General features: G+C 33.8%; 2 pseudogenes; both read right to left on the bottom strand.

Annotated features, from left to right (window-relative positions):
- Window positions 1-11,496: 11,496 nt before the first annotated feature.
- Window positions 11,497-12,651, bottom strand: LOC149197096 (putative flavin-containing monooxygenase 1 pseudogene; annotated as a pseudogene).
- A 109-nt stretch (window positions 12,652-12,760) lies between these two features.
- Window positions 12,761-14,463, bottom strand: LOC149197095 (putative flavin-containing monooxygenase 1; annotated as a pseudogene).
- Between the last annotated feature and the right edge of the window lie 2,060 nt (window positions 14,464-16,523).

Below are 16,523 nucleotides of genomic sequence, written 5' to 3'. Positions count from 1 at the left end.
GTCCAGTACTTGATCTATAAAGGGAAAAGGAAATTGATCTTTCAAGGTAACCTTATTTAGTTCCTTGTAATCAACACACACTCACAATTTACCATTCTTTTTGAGGAAAATAACCAACGCGATATCCACTGGCTATCCGAGATAGGATAGATGAACCCTACATTTAACAATTTCTGTAATTCATCTTTCACAATTTCCCTTAAAGCGGGGTTCATCCTCCTTTATGGCTGTCCCACAGGCCTAGGTTTCTCTTCTATATAAATATTATGAATGAATGTGTCTGGGTGAATTCCTATAATATCAATGTATTACCAAGCAAAAGTGTCTAAAATGTTTTTCAATGCTTGAATTAATTGTTTTTCTTGTTCAGGGGTTAAGGCAGAATTAATATTCAAAGTTTTTTCAGGAAAGATCTCAACTACCTTACTCCCCCATTCAGTCATGGAATATGCAGGAAATGTAGATAATACGGCTGAATTTAATTCGGTTGCTGTACCATGCTCATGAAATTCTTGCAGATTAGTAATGAAATCTAAATTATGACTAGACTGTGCTTCTTCTTGCTACGAAAAATCAAGATTAGAAATACAAAAATTTATCAAATTATATTCCGAATTTTCTTTAAGGATCATAGCTTGGGATATTGTCAAAATTGGTCGGGTACATTATGAATCATGCTCTTCTTCTTCAACCTAATGTGTATTTTCTGATCTTAAGAGAGGTTGAGCAAGGGGATACAAATTAATGTGCTTTGTTTCAGCCCCATGAGTGATGGTCATGTTTCCAGACCTACACCCTATATAAGCATCTACCGTGGCTAACCACAGTCTCCCCAAGATCAAAGGATGCTCTCCTAAGTTAGTTTCGGGTAATGAGATGACAATGTCTTCTAATACCCCTTCTGGCTTTACCTTAGACCTATCTGCTAGCTCTAACATGGGAGGAGTAGGCAATAAGTCAAAGGTTCCTATTCGATATAAGGTCTCCATAGTCATCACATTAATGGATCCACCCAAATCAATTAAAGTGTTATTTATAATTTGTCCATTCATAAAGGTGGTAACTAGAGGGATTCCAGGGTCTGCATACTTTTTAGTAACAAATCCGATAAACATTAAACTTGCAAGCTTTCCACCTACTTGAATTGTAGAGAGTTCTCTCTTTTGTCTTCATAGTATCTTGGTACATAACTCCCTTATTATTTTGGCATAGATCAAGATATCTTTAATTGCCTGCAGCAATGATAACTTAATGCATACATTTCTCAGTTCAGACAAAAGACCAAACTTGAGTTGTTTTAGTTTCATTTCCAACCTCTCTAGAAAAGGAGGCTGGATCGTAGGGGATGAGGAAGGTTCTTGTGGCCTTGAAGTAAGCTGTTCTGATGATTATGGTGTGGTTTCAACTTCAGGCATTTCTAGAGGATATTCCTCCACAATGTCTTCAATTCTTCTGGGCTGAGTCACCACTTTTCCACATCTAAGCTGGATTTCTCACAGCAACATAGGAAATTCATGTAACAAAGGATCAAAAATTTCCTATAGCCACTGTGGTGCAATACAATAGGTAGGAAAAGTGGGATAAGTGACCAATCCAATGTTGTGAGTGGATTGTATGGTTTTATTATTGGGGTTAGACACTGGCTAGGCAGGAAGTTGAGTAGGACGAGGTTGATTTAGTGGGGCAAGCAACTGAAGTTTCTACTATTGAGATTGAATCATTTGCTGTTCTATGGGTTGCAGTGGATAAAAGTTTTGAGAAGGAAAACTCTGTGTGGTAGGGTAAGAAAAGTTTCCCTGCCAAGGCTGTTATGGAGGCCAAGGTTTCTAGGGCATTGGAATATTCCACATCTGATTTTGAGTATAAGGAACTTGATAATGCGACTGAGACATACCTATAGCACATGGTTGCCATGGTATTTGAGGTTCCATTGCATAAATTGACCTTGTTGGCAGATGTGGACCAAGGATAGCAATTTTCTCTTTAGTTGTAGGAGATATAGAACATGATGCAGAAGGAAGTCTAGAAGACAAGGCAACTTAAGCCTTATTGCACCAAGTCCTGATGGCTTGATTTTTGATTGGTCTACAAAGTATACTGCTCCACCAACATTGTTAGCAAATTCTTCAAAAAAATATTTTCTATGATTCATGTGCCAAGTTGCTCCTGAATCAAGCAGCCAATCATTTTTCCAAGAAGCAAGCGAAGCATTAAATAAATTTTCATTTACTCCAATATTACATTGTGCCACAACATAATGAGCGGATTCAGGTGCTTTACCTTTTTCTGTGTCATTATTTTTACCTTTCTGTTGGTTTCTTTGCTACTCAATTTTGTCCCATGGTAACTTGCATGTAGAGGAATCATGTGATCCATTTCTTTTGTAGCATATGCAGTGCAAGTCTGACTTTTCACCTTGAGAGTGTCTGCCCCCCTACCCCTGAGATATATTCCTCTTCTTCTTCGACCACCTATTCCTCTGGAAAAATCTTGAGCAGGATTCTTTTCTTTATGAGCAAGGCACACAGCCTCTTCAGAAGATTCAGGGGTTGTCTTCTTTCCAAAAGCTTTCTCTCTTTCAGCAATTTTTTTCACAAGAGATTCAAAGGTGATATCTTTGAGATTTCCATTTGCTTGCAATGACTCGAAATAATTGGAGTAAGTAGGATAAAGTGCCCTGAGAAAAGTGATAAGAGAAATATCCAATTCAACCTTAGTGGCTTTAATATCATGCATTATAGATTTTAATTCAGATGCAAGAGCAAGAGGATCATTATTTTTCAATTCAAGAGTGAAGAATTTAATCATGAGTTGAACAACTTCAAGTGCAGAATGTGAGTCATAGAGTTCTTTAAGATTTTTTAAGGCTTTGAAAGCAGTTGAAAATGGTGAAATACGGCGACTCACCTCTTCACTTACAGATGCTGCAATTAATGCATAGGATTTGATATTCTTATTTTCCCAAATGGCGAGCTCTTTGTCTGAGGTAGGCTATTTTGGCTCTTTGTCTCCATCTCCAATACACCCTCCTTTCCACAACTTATTGAAAATGAGGGTGTGTTTTATCATGCAAGACCACTCAGGATAGTTCTCTTTTCCAGTGAGAACTATTCCCACAATAGATATGATTGAATGCATACTGTAAAAAAAAACCTCTGCTGGCAAAAAAAATCTGTGTACTGTAGAATCTGTGTACTTTTTTTTTTAAATACTTCTGCTGGAAAAATGTGCTTTTGATGTAAAAAAGTCATAGGTCAGGTTCTTGTGCACATGATCATCAAAATATAAATAATCTTTTATATCCCAACCAACACATTAATCGATTTTTACAAGAATGGGTTCAATAATAATGCTACACATGAATGGGTTCAATAGCGTTTTCAGAATAACGCTGCACATAAATGGCTTCAATAATGTTTTTAGAATAATGCCGCACATAAATGGGAAGCAATAATAACACTGTCAATATATATGCGCCAACAGTCCACATATAATGCCGCAATATATAACTCCAATGTATGATATAATAGACAATACAAAGATTTGTATTCGCTTATGTATTAACGCACAGAGAATAATCCCACATTTTGACATCTCCGTAAATAATCTCCCTACCTCTTTGTTATTCTTTTGTAGAGTCTGTTATAAATATTAGTAAATGAGCTTCCACCACGCCTTCCATTCCTGCGCTGTTGACGAGGAGTCTTCAGAGACCTTGTGTGTCTACGCAGTAACTCCTGCCATACACTGGCCCATTACGTTGTGGGAGCACAGTTGGGAGGGGGGTCAAAGAGGTACGCAGTGAGACCTGTGATGGGTATACCACAGTGAGCAGGCAACGTTCAAAGTTATGGTATGCGGGAGCGTAATGTAATAAAGCCAAACAACGCAGTATAATATAACAAAACCAAACAACGCAACACTGTGGACTGGAGCGATTAGAGCGGAGCATACAACGTTTGCAGTGGAGTATAGGATACCAATGGTGGTATGACAGTGGCCCGAACGCAGGTGAGACCGGTGCAGGTCGACGGGAAGAAATATGCAGGTGAGAACCATTCACACCAGGTCTCTTGACAGAGGGCGTAGACTTTAAAAACACATACAATATCAAAAAATGTATATGACACTACCTGGAGCAGGCCTCAGGCAACCAGGCAGAATATAGGTAGCAAAACTAACACTAGGAGTTACACAAAAAACTAATTTCGGGAGATGGCTCTGCTACCATGTCAGACCAGGCAATAACTCCTCAAAACAATTCATTGATTTCATGTAGGTTGGTGTTTATTATATACATGAGGGAGAGACTGTTCATTTCATCTCCCAGTGACTATTCATATTCTCTATTATTTATTTACATCAATTTCAGTTATTCACCCAACCCTGATGATTAGATGTCAACAAAAGGCTTTGATGAGCTAGCATTGTGTTGCAATGCATCTTTCATAGACCACACATCACCAGGTGTGTAAGTAGATGGTTTTGAGGGTGCGGAGCTTGGGGAAGGGCTAACATTATTCACTAATCCATAACCAATTGTAGGACCGAAAGAGGAACCAAGTTGCTTTATTTTTCTTGCAGTTTGACTCTTGGAGGAATCCTTTCAAAGTCACAACATGGCAAAGGTAAGCCTCATTTCAAATAGGAAAGATGAAACCTTACAGCTTTGACATTTTGGAGTCAATTCCCTTCATCTAACTCATAACAATATAAAAATTATTATCATTGACCAAATAATGGATGGAGTTATATCTTATGTACAGTGCATGTCTACACCATAAAAAACATATACAACTCAACTAAATATTCATGAGCTTCTTAGACTTCCACACAATTACCTTTCTTGGGTAGGTACTATTGGCATTAGGACTTAGAGCCATCATACTATACACCTGATCATTTCCATGAAATGAGTTTGACAGGTGCTTATCAATTGTAAGTGCAACTCCACTCTTATCCTGTTGTTGATGAGGATTGGCCACTTCAGACGATTGTATTAACTGGGCCTGTTGTGCAAGATGTTGATGTTGTTGTTGTTGTTGTTGCAGGTGCTACTGTTGTGCCATTTAACTACAGATAAAATAAGTTGTTAAAGGGTTACTAATCCTGAATACGTAAAAGAAGATAACCACCAGGATTTTTCCAAGATGAGCATATACATCTATATACTGAAAATAAATGAAATCAAATAGTACATGTAAAAGAAGGTCTAAACCAAAATATAGAAGTTGTAAATAGTCTGTAAAAGTTCAGAGCTCCAATAAATGAAAATCCAAAAAGAAAATAGCTTGGAAATTTAGGTTGAATGACTTTTCTTTATTCCATGACTCCTCAAAGATTGTCTTGGAGAACAACTACAAATATTTTCTAGGAAGTTTTGGGATTTTTTACTCTATATCCAAATTATCATTATTCCATGTTACATGAAATGTATTAAAAAGGAGGCCAATATCTAATAAATATGCCCAGGAGATAGTTTGGTAGACTTAAAAATTATGTTATTCAACTACATGCTTCATTCAATTCTTTGTCATTGATGTTTCATTCTCTTCTTCATTAGTATAAGAATATGAGACATGTCAAGCTAAATAAATAGGAGAAGCCACACAAAATGTTAGGTCAAGAAGTTGAACTAGCTGCCATACACATATCAGTGACATGGAGGTCACAGGTCACAGTTTAAATCTAGTCAACTCCCTCAGGATTACCAGTCGCTATTGTGGATGGTAGTTGACCCACCTAATACCTGAATATCAAAACTCTTTGTTAGTGTTTGTCCCCAAAGAACAAAAGCTAAGTTATTCTTTGTTAATATTAAACTAAGAAAGTTTATTTTAATGACTTATATCTAAGAGACAATGCACTTCAAGAGATAATTTTAGAATAAACCTTTTCAAAACCCATTGGCTCTTGAAAATTGGGTAGATAAATTTCACAAATATATTTTTTTGTAGCTTTTGTTTAACTATATCCTTTAGCACAAGATTCATTCTGTATTAAGGTTGCTATATATATATATATATGTGTGTGTGTGTGTGTGTGCGTGTGTGTGTGTATGTGTGTGTGTGTGTGTGTGTGCGTGTGTGTGTCTATATATATATATATATATGTATGTATGTATGTATATATGTATATGCCAACCTTAATAAATAATGAATCTTGTGCTAAAGGATATAGTTAAACAAAAGCTACAAAAAAATATATTTGTGTGTGTGTGGGGTCCCAAGCAAAATCATTACTATGGTTTTGCAAAAATTTGAAATTAATTATCCCTTTTACAATTCAAGAAGCTTGTGATTGATGTTTAAAAATTTTCCTAGGATAGCTTCTATTGGTTTATTCACAGAATTGTAGTCTTTAGCAATGGGTAAACCATCCATTGTTGGTAGTATGTCAGACATAGAGAATCTTTCCTCAGCAATAGGGCTTGCGATCTAATTAAATGTCTCGGAAAAGTGATGAGGTTGAAGCTATAAAGTCACTAATTTCATCATCTTCGATTTTCTCTCTAAAGGCAATATATTGATTGAGCATTAGTACTTGCTAAGAAATTTATTCATTGTCACTCTCTCCATCTACCAAAATTGGTACTTTTAGCTCAATATTGGGCTTGGTCACGGAGTATAGGGTAAACTTATTAGTGGAACTCGCACCAACAATTGTCATGATTAAATACCTATAGCTAATATAGGCGACAATAGTTTCCAACCATGGACATCCTGAAATGAAAGGAGACCCCCCTAAGGTGGGTTTTGGATGTAAGACGATAAATTTAGTAGGATATTCCTAGGAATCCACTAAGATTATGATATCCTCTAGGATACCCTCTGGTCTTAATGTAGATTTATCTATAGGTTGTAGCACTTTAGGAGCCTATCTAAGGCATGTCAATCATAAGTTTTCCATAGTCATGTGAGTAATTAAATTAATGTCATCTCTCAATTCAATCAATGTATTAGGAATAACAATATTGATAATTTAAACATCGATTATGAGGCGAGTGATGTCATAGTATTTGGATGCAAAGATCTTCCCCAGACATTAAGTCTACTAATTTACCAATTATAACATAGTTTGGAGATGTTTCCTCTTTCTACATAGTTTCTATATGCATATTTCTTTGACATATTTTGATTATATGGAGACATTTTTTATTAGCTTGAAAGAGGGGTATTTAAACACTCACATTTTTTAGTTCCCCAAAAATGTTGAATTTTGGCTAGGAAGTAAGTTCCTCTATACTTAATCTTTCAATATAAGAGGGAGAATGTATCTCATGTTTGTTTGAGTCTATCTTTGTAGGAGATATATGGGATTGCTCATATGGTGGGTTTTCAACTAGAACTTCTTCCTCATCATCTTCTATAGTCACATGTGAATTTCACTTATTCAATTTCTTCTCGAACCTCAATTGTATTTCTTCAAATTCAAGAGAAGAAATGAATTAAGTGTGGTAGGTTGGAAGCCCAACAACATATGTTGATTATTTTGGCTTAAAATTTGGGTTAGGTATAAGTGGTGTAGGTATTTTAGGGTTAGGAGGCAGTGCATCGGGCATCTAGAGTTAGGGCTATGATATAACCTGCATAGACTATTGAGGGAATAGTTATTAAGGCCCCAAAAAGGGTCATTTCCTCCATCCTTGTTTCCACGAGTGATTTTGGGTTGGTGAAAATATCTATTTTGGATTATGTGGGCACCATACTAGTGAGGAAATTGTAATAAAGAGTCATCCCAATAAGAGTTATAATATTAAGATCATTCAGGAGTCATAGCTTGGGGCTAAGGTTTCCATAGTCGTTTCTATGTAATGCAACATGATGGTTCAACTTCTACACTTGCCTCCTAATAGCCCACCTTCAAACCAACTAGGGAGGAGTAGCTACTAGTGCTTTTTTCTTCTTCACAAATTTCAATTTCAGTTTGGCTTAATTGACACTGCTTCTGCAGTTAAAGTTATTAATCATCGTACTACCAAAATAGATTGCTCATGACACTGCACACAAAGTTCTTTAGAATACTATGCTAGGAACTCTACTAAATAATTTTAAATTTAGGCTTAATATAATTATTTACAAAATTGTAAATAAATTTTAGTATATTTACCAATTGGTAAGATAGGGAAGCAAGTATCCCATTTGATACATACATAATTAGAGGCTTTAATAAGCTAGTGTTGTGCTGCAATGCACCTTCCATAGACAACACATCACCAGGTGTCTAAGTAGATGGTGTTGAGGGTGCAGAGTGTGGGGAAGGGCTAGCATCATTCATTGCTCTAGAACTAATTGCAGGATCAAAAGAGGAACTAGGTTACTTCCTTTTTCTTGCAATTTGATTCTTGGAGGCATCCAGTCAAGACCACGACATGGAAAAGGTAAGCCCCATTTCAAATGGAAAAGATGAAATCTTGAAACTTAGATATTTTGGAGTCAATTCCCTTCATCTAACTCAAAACAACATTAAAACTATTATCGTTGACTAGATCATGGATGGAGCTATATCTTATGTACCAGTACGATTCTACACCATAACAAAGATATACAACCTGACTAAATATTATTGAGCTTCTTAGGCTTCCACAAAATTAACTTTCCTGGAGCGGTACTCTTGGCACTAGGACTTGGTACCATCATACTGTATACATGATCATTTACATTAAATGATTTTGACGAACTACTATCAATTGTAAGTGCAACTCCATTCTTATCTTGCTATTGATGAGGATTGGCCACTTCCTGTTGTGTTGACTGGGCCTGCTATGAAAGATGTTGATGATGTTGTTGTTTCTATACCATTTAATTGCATATATAACAAGTTGTTAGAGGATTACTAATCTTGAATACCTAAAAGAAGATAACCACCATTATTTTTCCAAGATGACCATATCCATCCATATACTAAAATGAAATGAAATTAAATAGTACAGGTAAAATAAGGTTTAAACCAAAATACAGAAGTCGTGAACAACATGTGGAAGTTTAGAGCTCTAATAAATGAAATCCAAAAAGAACATCGCTTGGAAAGTTAGGGTGAATGAATTTTTTTTATTCCATGACTTCTCAAAGATTGCCTTGGATAATAATTACAAATATTTTTTGGGAAGTTTTGGGATTTTTTAATTTATGTCCAAATTACCATTATTCCTTGTTACTTGACAAGTATTAAAAATGGAGGCCTATATCTAATAAATATGCCCAGGAGATACTCTCGTAGACTCTTAAATTATATTATTCAATTACATGCTTCATTCAATTCTTTTTCACTAAGGTTTCATTCTCTTCTTCATTGGTAGAAGAATATTAGACATGTCGAGGTATATAAATACAAGAGGCCACCCAAAGAGTTAGCTCAAGCAGTTGAACTAGATGTCATATGCACATCATTGATAGGGACATCATAGGTCACAAAGTTTAAATCCAGTCAAGTCCCTCAGGCTTACTAATCTTTATTGTGGTTGGTAGTTGAGTGACCTAATAACTAAATATTCGAACTCTTTGTTAGTATTTGTCCCTAAAGGAAAAAAACTTTGTTCTTTGTTGATATTAAACTAAGCAATATTTTTTTAATGGCTTATCTCCATGAGACAATACATTTCAAGATATAATTTCTATATCTATATCTATATCTATATCTATATATATATATATATATATATATATATATATATATATATATATATATATATATATATATATATATATATATATATATATATATATATATATATATATATATATATAGATAGATAGATATATTGGTAGATAAAAAATTTACAGATAAATTGTGGAAGGTTATTAATTTACACATAATTATAGAAATAATTAATCTAAAAATAAAATAAGAAACAAATATGTGAGGCTCACTATAATTTTGATCAAAATGGTTACATTAAGAACCAACAACATGGGAATAAAGGATTTCTATTTTATATCAGGCCATTCACTTCCATAACTTTACACACTTATCATGACTTGCAGAAGCAACCATGCCAATTGCACTAGAAATTGCCAATGCAACTATGAGTCATCATGTGCAGGAAGGGTCATACTTCTATTTTCTGCCATATTCCATAGCTCCAATGACTTTTTGTATATTTTTATGAAAATTGTGTTCTCACCAGTAACAAGTTAAAAACTGATATTGTCAAGTATTTGAAGTCTACATACCTTCACATTTACAGTTAAGCTCTACAATTCATATATAATTTAATATATATTTCCAAAATATAGCATGAACATGGTATTCCCTTCCCTTCATTTGTTAGATAGAGAGACTAGTTAATCTTCCCATTGATAGTTCACACGACAAATTCATATTCATGGGATTTCATTTTTCATGGAATAGGTGTGTCAGAGTGATTATATGATGGGTATGTTGTTTGTTATGGTTAAGTAATATGGAACAATGTGTCATCCTCAGTCTATTCCATCGCAGTATAAATATATTATAGTATACAATGAGGGTGGGAAATCCCTTTGCATTATCAAGCTTACCCAAAATCTCCTCGAAAGAACAACACAAAAAATAATTTTTATCAAGAGGTTGCATGTTCGTTCTCGAAAAATACTAGAAGAAATTTATGTTGAATTACAAGGTTGCACATCTCATGGGTAGAATAACCTCCTAAGATGATAGGAATTTCTGTGCACTAGACCTTAATATACCATGGTCATGCCTTTCATATAGGGAAAATAAGGAAATTGGAATGTTTGTTGTCTTTTTATGGCCACAATGGTGCTGAGGCAAGTAAATTTATAGCTACACCTCCCTAAGTACGTTCTCCTTCACATGCTTTTCCTTCTTAAGAAACTTCATTTTGGTGATTCTTCTATTGTATTAAAGAAGTTTCCGAAGAGTTTCTATAAGCAAGGAAACTAGATAGAATGGGGCAAAGAAGTATGTTATTGACTGGATATAAGCATTGTTTTGAGGTTGTATATATTACTAGAAATGATGTTAGAGGAGGAATTTATTGCCTACATTGTTTACAAGTTTGCAGGAAGTAAGGAAAAGATCAATTATCCCTTGAATTATTCTTGAAGGATGGCTTCATGAGAATTGTTGAGCTTCCCAGGTCATGATGTGTCTCATTATGAATTCTGGAGATTCAAGCTCAATATCATATATGGGTCAAGTATTCTCATATTCATCAATGCATTTATTACCCCTCGGAATTGCTGCCCAGAGTGACTGATGTGAAGGATTTTGTTTTAAGAGAAAGTTGTTAAATTAGTACACACAGTGACTGATGTGAAGGATTTTATTTGAAGACCAAGTTGCCAAAATCAATACATTTGGACTTGTCACAGAATCATTCAATTAGTAGAGGTTAAATAGGAAGAAGGGCATGAAGTTTTACTTCCAGTTAAGAGCTTTTCCACAACTCAAGACAATCAAAAGAAAGTTAAGAAAGCTCATTCTAGTTTTCAACATACAAACTCTTCTCAAAACTCATTTATGTTGTCATTGACATTCATCCATCTACATATCTCAGTAGTCAAGATTACTGTATGGATAGAAAAGCTCGAAAAACCAATTCTTCTTTCTCATTGGATTCCATCCCATGTCCCTGCAAAGATTATCATTGTCCCATATCTAAAAAGTGGCAAAACACAATCTCCAATAGAAGGGTGTAATTTTCTTGATATGCTTGAAGTAGTTTTCTGTATCTGCCTCCATTTCCTTGATACTTGAATGGAAAAATTTTCAAATAGAAAATGGGTCAGCCATTGATTACGTATTTCAGAAGAATGCATATTTGATAAACTTTATGGATATCCAAGAATGGTCATATGAGGTATGTGCGGATGGATAAGCCCCCTGTTTGTTCTCAATGGAAAAGTCACTTAGGATTTGAGGGTTTAAACTTCATCAATGTGGCCTATGCATTTTTTCACATTATATTGAACTGCTTGAAACAACAGTTGGAAAAAGTTAAAAAAAATCTAGGGTCATAGTAAATAACAAACTTGTACAAAGGAAGTGGCTCAACTAATTTCTAGAGGACCTCTACAAAACGCGTTGGAAGTATGCTCTTCAGTTTTTTATCCCCGTCATAACCAGTACTAAATACAAGAAGATCAACTCCAACCTCTATTTCATCACCTAGTATGATCCCCCTGCTAAAAAAAACTGAAATTGGAAAATTTTTGAGAGAATATGAAACATTCCTTTGCTTTTGGAAATAAATTATCTAGAAGTGATGTGATTTGGAAAGAAGAAATTTCTTGAAGAAACTTGTGATCTGGAATAAGGCCATACTTTCGCAATGGAAGTTTCCAAAGAAGGTAAAGCACCACAAACTCAGACATTGCCCAACTCTATAGAAAAAATAAGAAAAAACAATGAACTGGAACACTGAACATGGATTTAAATGATAAAAAAAAATTAGCAGGGGGCTATTTTCACATGGAAATACAGGTAAAATATGTATGTATTATACTGTAATGTTCTACCTATCTAATTTATCTATTTCAAGTTTCAAGGACACTTATGCACAATTTCTAGACAAATATTTCAATGTGTTCACAAAATTTTGGATGATGAGTAAGGGTTAATGTAAATTTCAACCACATTATCAGCACTTATAAAAAAATATTTTGGTCTACCAAACAAATTCAACAAATTACATTGAATCTTATCCATGATTTATGCTTTAAAGAACCCAATGAATTAAAATAAAACCAATCGTAGGTGCAAAAAAGAGCGATACTATGCTCTATAGAAAACTTTGACCAGAGTTTTCAAGTAACAGCTACAAAAAATGTGTACCAAAAAGAAATGACAAAGGGGATCCCAAAACCTTGTAAGAAGGAATTGTCTAGTGCACTATTTTGAATACCATTGTACAAGGATAGCCACCTCCTTCGCCCAAGAATTAGAAAGAATTCATTAATAGCCATATTATTATATCAATGAGAAACAAAAATCCTATAGCATATGTATTGTCTAACAAATTAACTTGATTTTCCTTAGTGCATTCCATAAAATAATACATTGCTAACTTCTGGAATTCAATAACTACAACCCATTTTCCTTCTGTAAGCTCATAAGCACTCCTTTCATCCAAAATTTAATAGTCCATAGTATTCAAAACTTTTCCTTGAAATACTTTTGGACTTTTAATAGGAGGTAATGATGAGATCTTGGGCACATCCCCATATCTACCTAGGCATATGACTAAGAAATCAAAACGATGCCACTGCATAAACCAAAAAATGCAAACACATTCAATATAATCTCAGTTAGGGAGGAAATTTTTGTTGTGAGTAGTAACATGCAGAGTAGCAAGGTGCATTATACATGCAGAAAAGAAAACTACATTATACAACTTGAATGGGGTAGTGGTGACCCATTAACTCTTGATATGTGTTGTGCCTGTGTAATGGCACCTTGAAACTAAACAATGCATTAAATGTATTGGAATATAGATACTAGCTCATACACATCTAAATCAGAGTCCATATCCTCCTCAGAGGTTGCATATCCTAGGGTTACCCAAAATGGCTAATATATTACATATTGAAATTGATATTTACAACCTTGAACATATCAAACCAAGGTTTAGATAGATATTTGGACAAGCTGTAAATACAAAGAAAAAGTTTCTCCCTCATAGTCAACTTCCATTCCTTCTAAAAGGCCTCCATAATAGGATATGAAAAATTATTTGATAGGAGTAAGGTCAAAGGCCCAAGGAACACAAATCCTACATTTTCCATCTCACAATGATTGATATCCCCATCAAACATAAGATAATCAATAACAATCAAAATGGATAGTGTTATTGAAATTTAAAAATAATTTCATGTATAACATGGAGAAACCATGTTCTAAATTATTTTAAATCTATACCTATATGGATTTTGCGTTGCTTTTCTCTACACCCACTTCCCAAGTTGTATTGTCTACATATGGGCTTCCATTCTTACCCCATAATCCAACATGAGCTGAACTCTTTTCACAATACCTTTCTCTATGTCAAATCTCCACCACTTTGGAATTTAACTAAATGTAACAAAGCAATCCAAAATGTTTAGTTGTGCAAGTAGTCCAATATCTTAGACTGAGAGGGGAATTAGATAGTTACATGGCTTGGCCATTCAAAATTAGTGAATTGAATGGAAGGGAAAGGGAGTTGTAGGTTTTTGGAAGAAAATGTTTCTCTTCACATGCCTTCTATTCCTGGTTTTTCTTTAGAGACAATGATATTCATATTTAGACTTAGTAAATATTTGGTTGCAAGGAGACCGCTCATCCATGCTCCTATGATACAAACCCTTGTCTTCTTGAATCCATTCTTATTCTCAATCTCACCTTCACTAAACAAATTATTGTTAAATGTAGCTATGACTAATGGCTGACTAATGTTAGCACTTCACAAAGTTACAAATCCATAATACTAGTCAACTTGTTGCATATCTAATTATAATTACCTAGCTTGCTCTTGGTGTACATCTCACAATGACATTGTTTTATATCTAGATATGTTTTGTATCCATATGAACTCACAACACAAACATTTTTCATCTTCTTTGATATCTCATTAAATTGTACAGTAAAACAAATGACTTATTTACTCAAGTACTTTACAACTAATTTGTCTTGGAGTAGCATAGTCTGTCATGGTCCAAGAAACAGAATCTTTTAATTATTTTGTTTCACTACAGAGAAAAAAGCTTGTAGTTTAAACTAGGTACTATATAATCTATTCACACTTCAAAAGAAAACTATGAAAACAAAGTCTTTTAAGTATTTTTTTCACTACAGAGAATATGCTTTTTAGTTTAAACCAGGTAATATATAATCTATTCACACTTCAAAGGAAAACTATGAATATGTCCATCATAAAAAAGACATGTGAGGATGGAAAAGTTAATTTCTTAGCATCCATTTTGAACAGTATTTTTAAATAAATGATAAAATATCAATAATGGAAATTCCTATAAAGGAAAAGTACAACAATAGATAGCTTAATCATGTTCATTTTCAATGGATTTTTTAACTAAAATCACAAATAAAATATTTATGATTGTATATGTTAGAAAGGAAGAGTACATCAAGTCAATATATATCAAGTACTACAATATATAAAAATTCAAGTACTACAATATATAATTATATTTGTAACTAATTATTCACTAACTCATAAATATGAGCATTGATCCAATAGTATTTCATGAGAACAATCTAGAACTAGACAATACTTTCAAAAACAACATGTTTATGACAAGAACATTAAGACCATCTATATCAATGACCTTTTTAAAGACTTCTTTGGCCACTGAGTGAAACTCCTTTCCTTCTCCTTCAAACGAACACATCCATCTATTTTATCTTCATACGGAAGGGGGATGTTACTTGTGACAATAATGACATTTACATTTTCATCTCTGGGACCAAAGAGCACTCCATGGATCATAGAAAGTGACTAAATTTGTTGAATGCCAACAACATAACCATCATATGTATCTAATATGTTAATTTTATCACCTACATAGAGTACTTCATGCCCCTTTGGAGTTAATGGGTACTTTCAAAATTAAAAAAATGATACATAAAAATTAGGAAAAAAATAATTACAAGTAAATTGCAAAAAACTACATAGATATTGAACTAAGAAAATAATGTACACTCACTAAGTCAATATCTGAAATACCAACAAGATTTAACATCAATTGGGAATGTTCAAGCACATCAATTTTGTCACATTTTAGCATTCTTGAGGTAATGTTTTTTGCTTTAACACCACATATGTAGTTTCATTATGAACAAATCAGATGTTACATTAAAACACAATAACATAGCAAAAAATAATAAATATAATATTAAAACATTAAAAGTCATACCTAAACCAATTAAATCAGAATCGGAAATCAATAATTAATATATATAACACTAAAATATAAGCATATTATAGGGCTTGTAGATATCGATAGAAACTCTTATTGAATTAATACATACCTTCACATGTGCATGGCCCTTTTTTGAGTCATTTATAATTCTTGCACCACCCAAACTTACATTTTCTTCTTGTAACTAATAGACATTGTCAATAAAAGAAGGCTTCATGAGTGAAGGGAAATGGAACCAAAACATAAACATATTACAAATTCAAGTGAAGGATTGGTTGCAAGGGCATGATAATTAGCTTACCTCATCTTAATCGGAGTTAAATTCCTTCATTTTCCATGCATTAACAAAAGGTTAAATGGAGGAGGCTATGGTTGACATTGTCTCTACCAAACCAGTTATATATTTCATTGCATGATTATAATCCTCACTATGGTTTTCAACAGTAAATGCAACTCCTCTTTGTCTACTCTTGACTTCAATAGATGGCAAAGAACTTTCTATTGGATTTTTTGACATATAATTATGTTTAGAATTTTCTAAGTTTTCCATATATTGAACCATTTCACTCACCATTGGTTCTCTATTAGTTCCTTCAACCTACAAATCATTGTCAACACACAATTAGTTGGATATTCAAAAAAATCAAAATACATAACACAATG

Source organism: Pinus tabuliformis, chromosome 2_2 (genome assembly GCF_031772625.1).
Source record: "Pinus tabuliformis cultivar Carrire ecotype Pingquan chromosome 2_2, CPIR1, whole genome shotgun sequence".
NCBI lineage: Eukaryota > Viridiplantae > Streptophyta > Pinopsida > Pinales > Pinaceae > Pinus > Pinus tabuliformis.
Note: the sequence above shows the minus strand (reverse complement) of the source record. Positions and strands in the feature narration are given on the sequence as shown.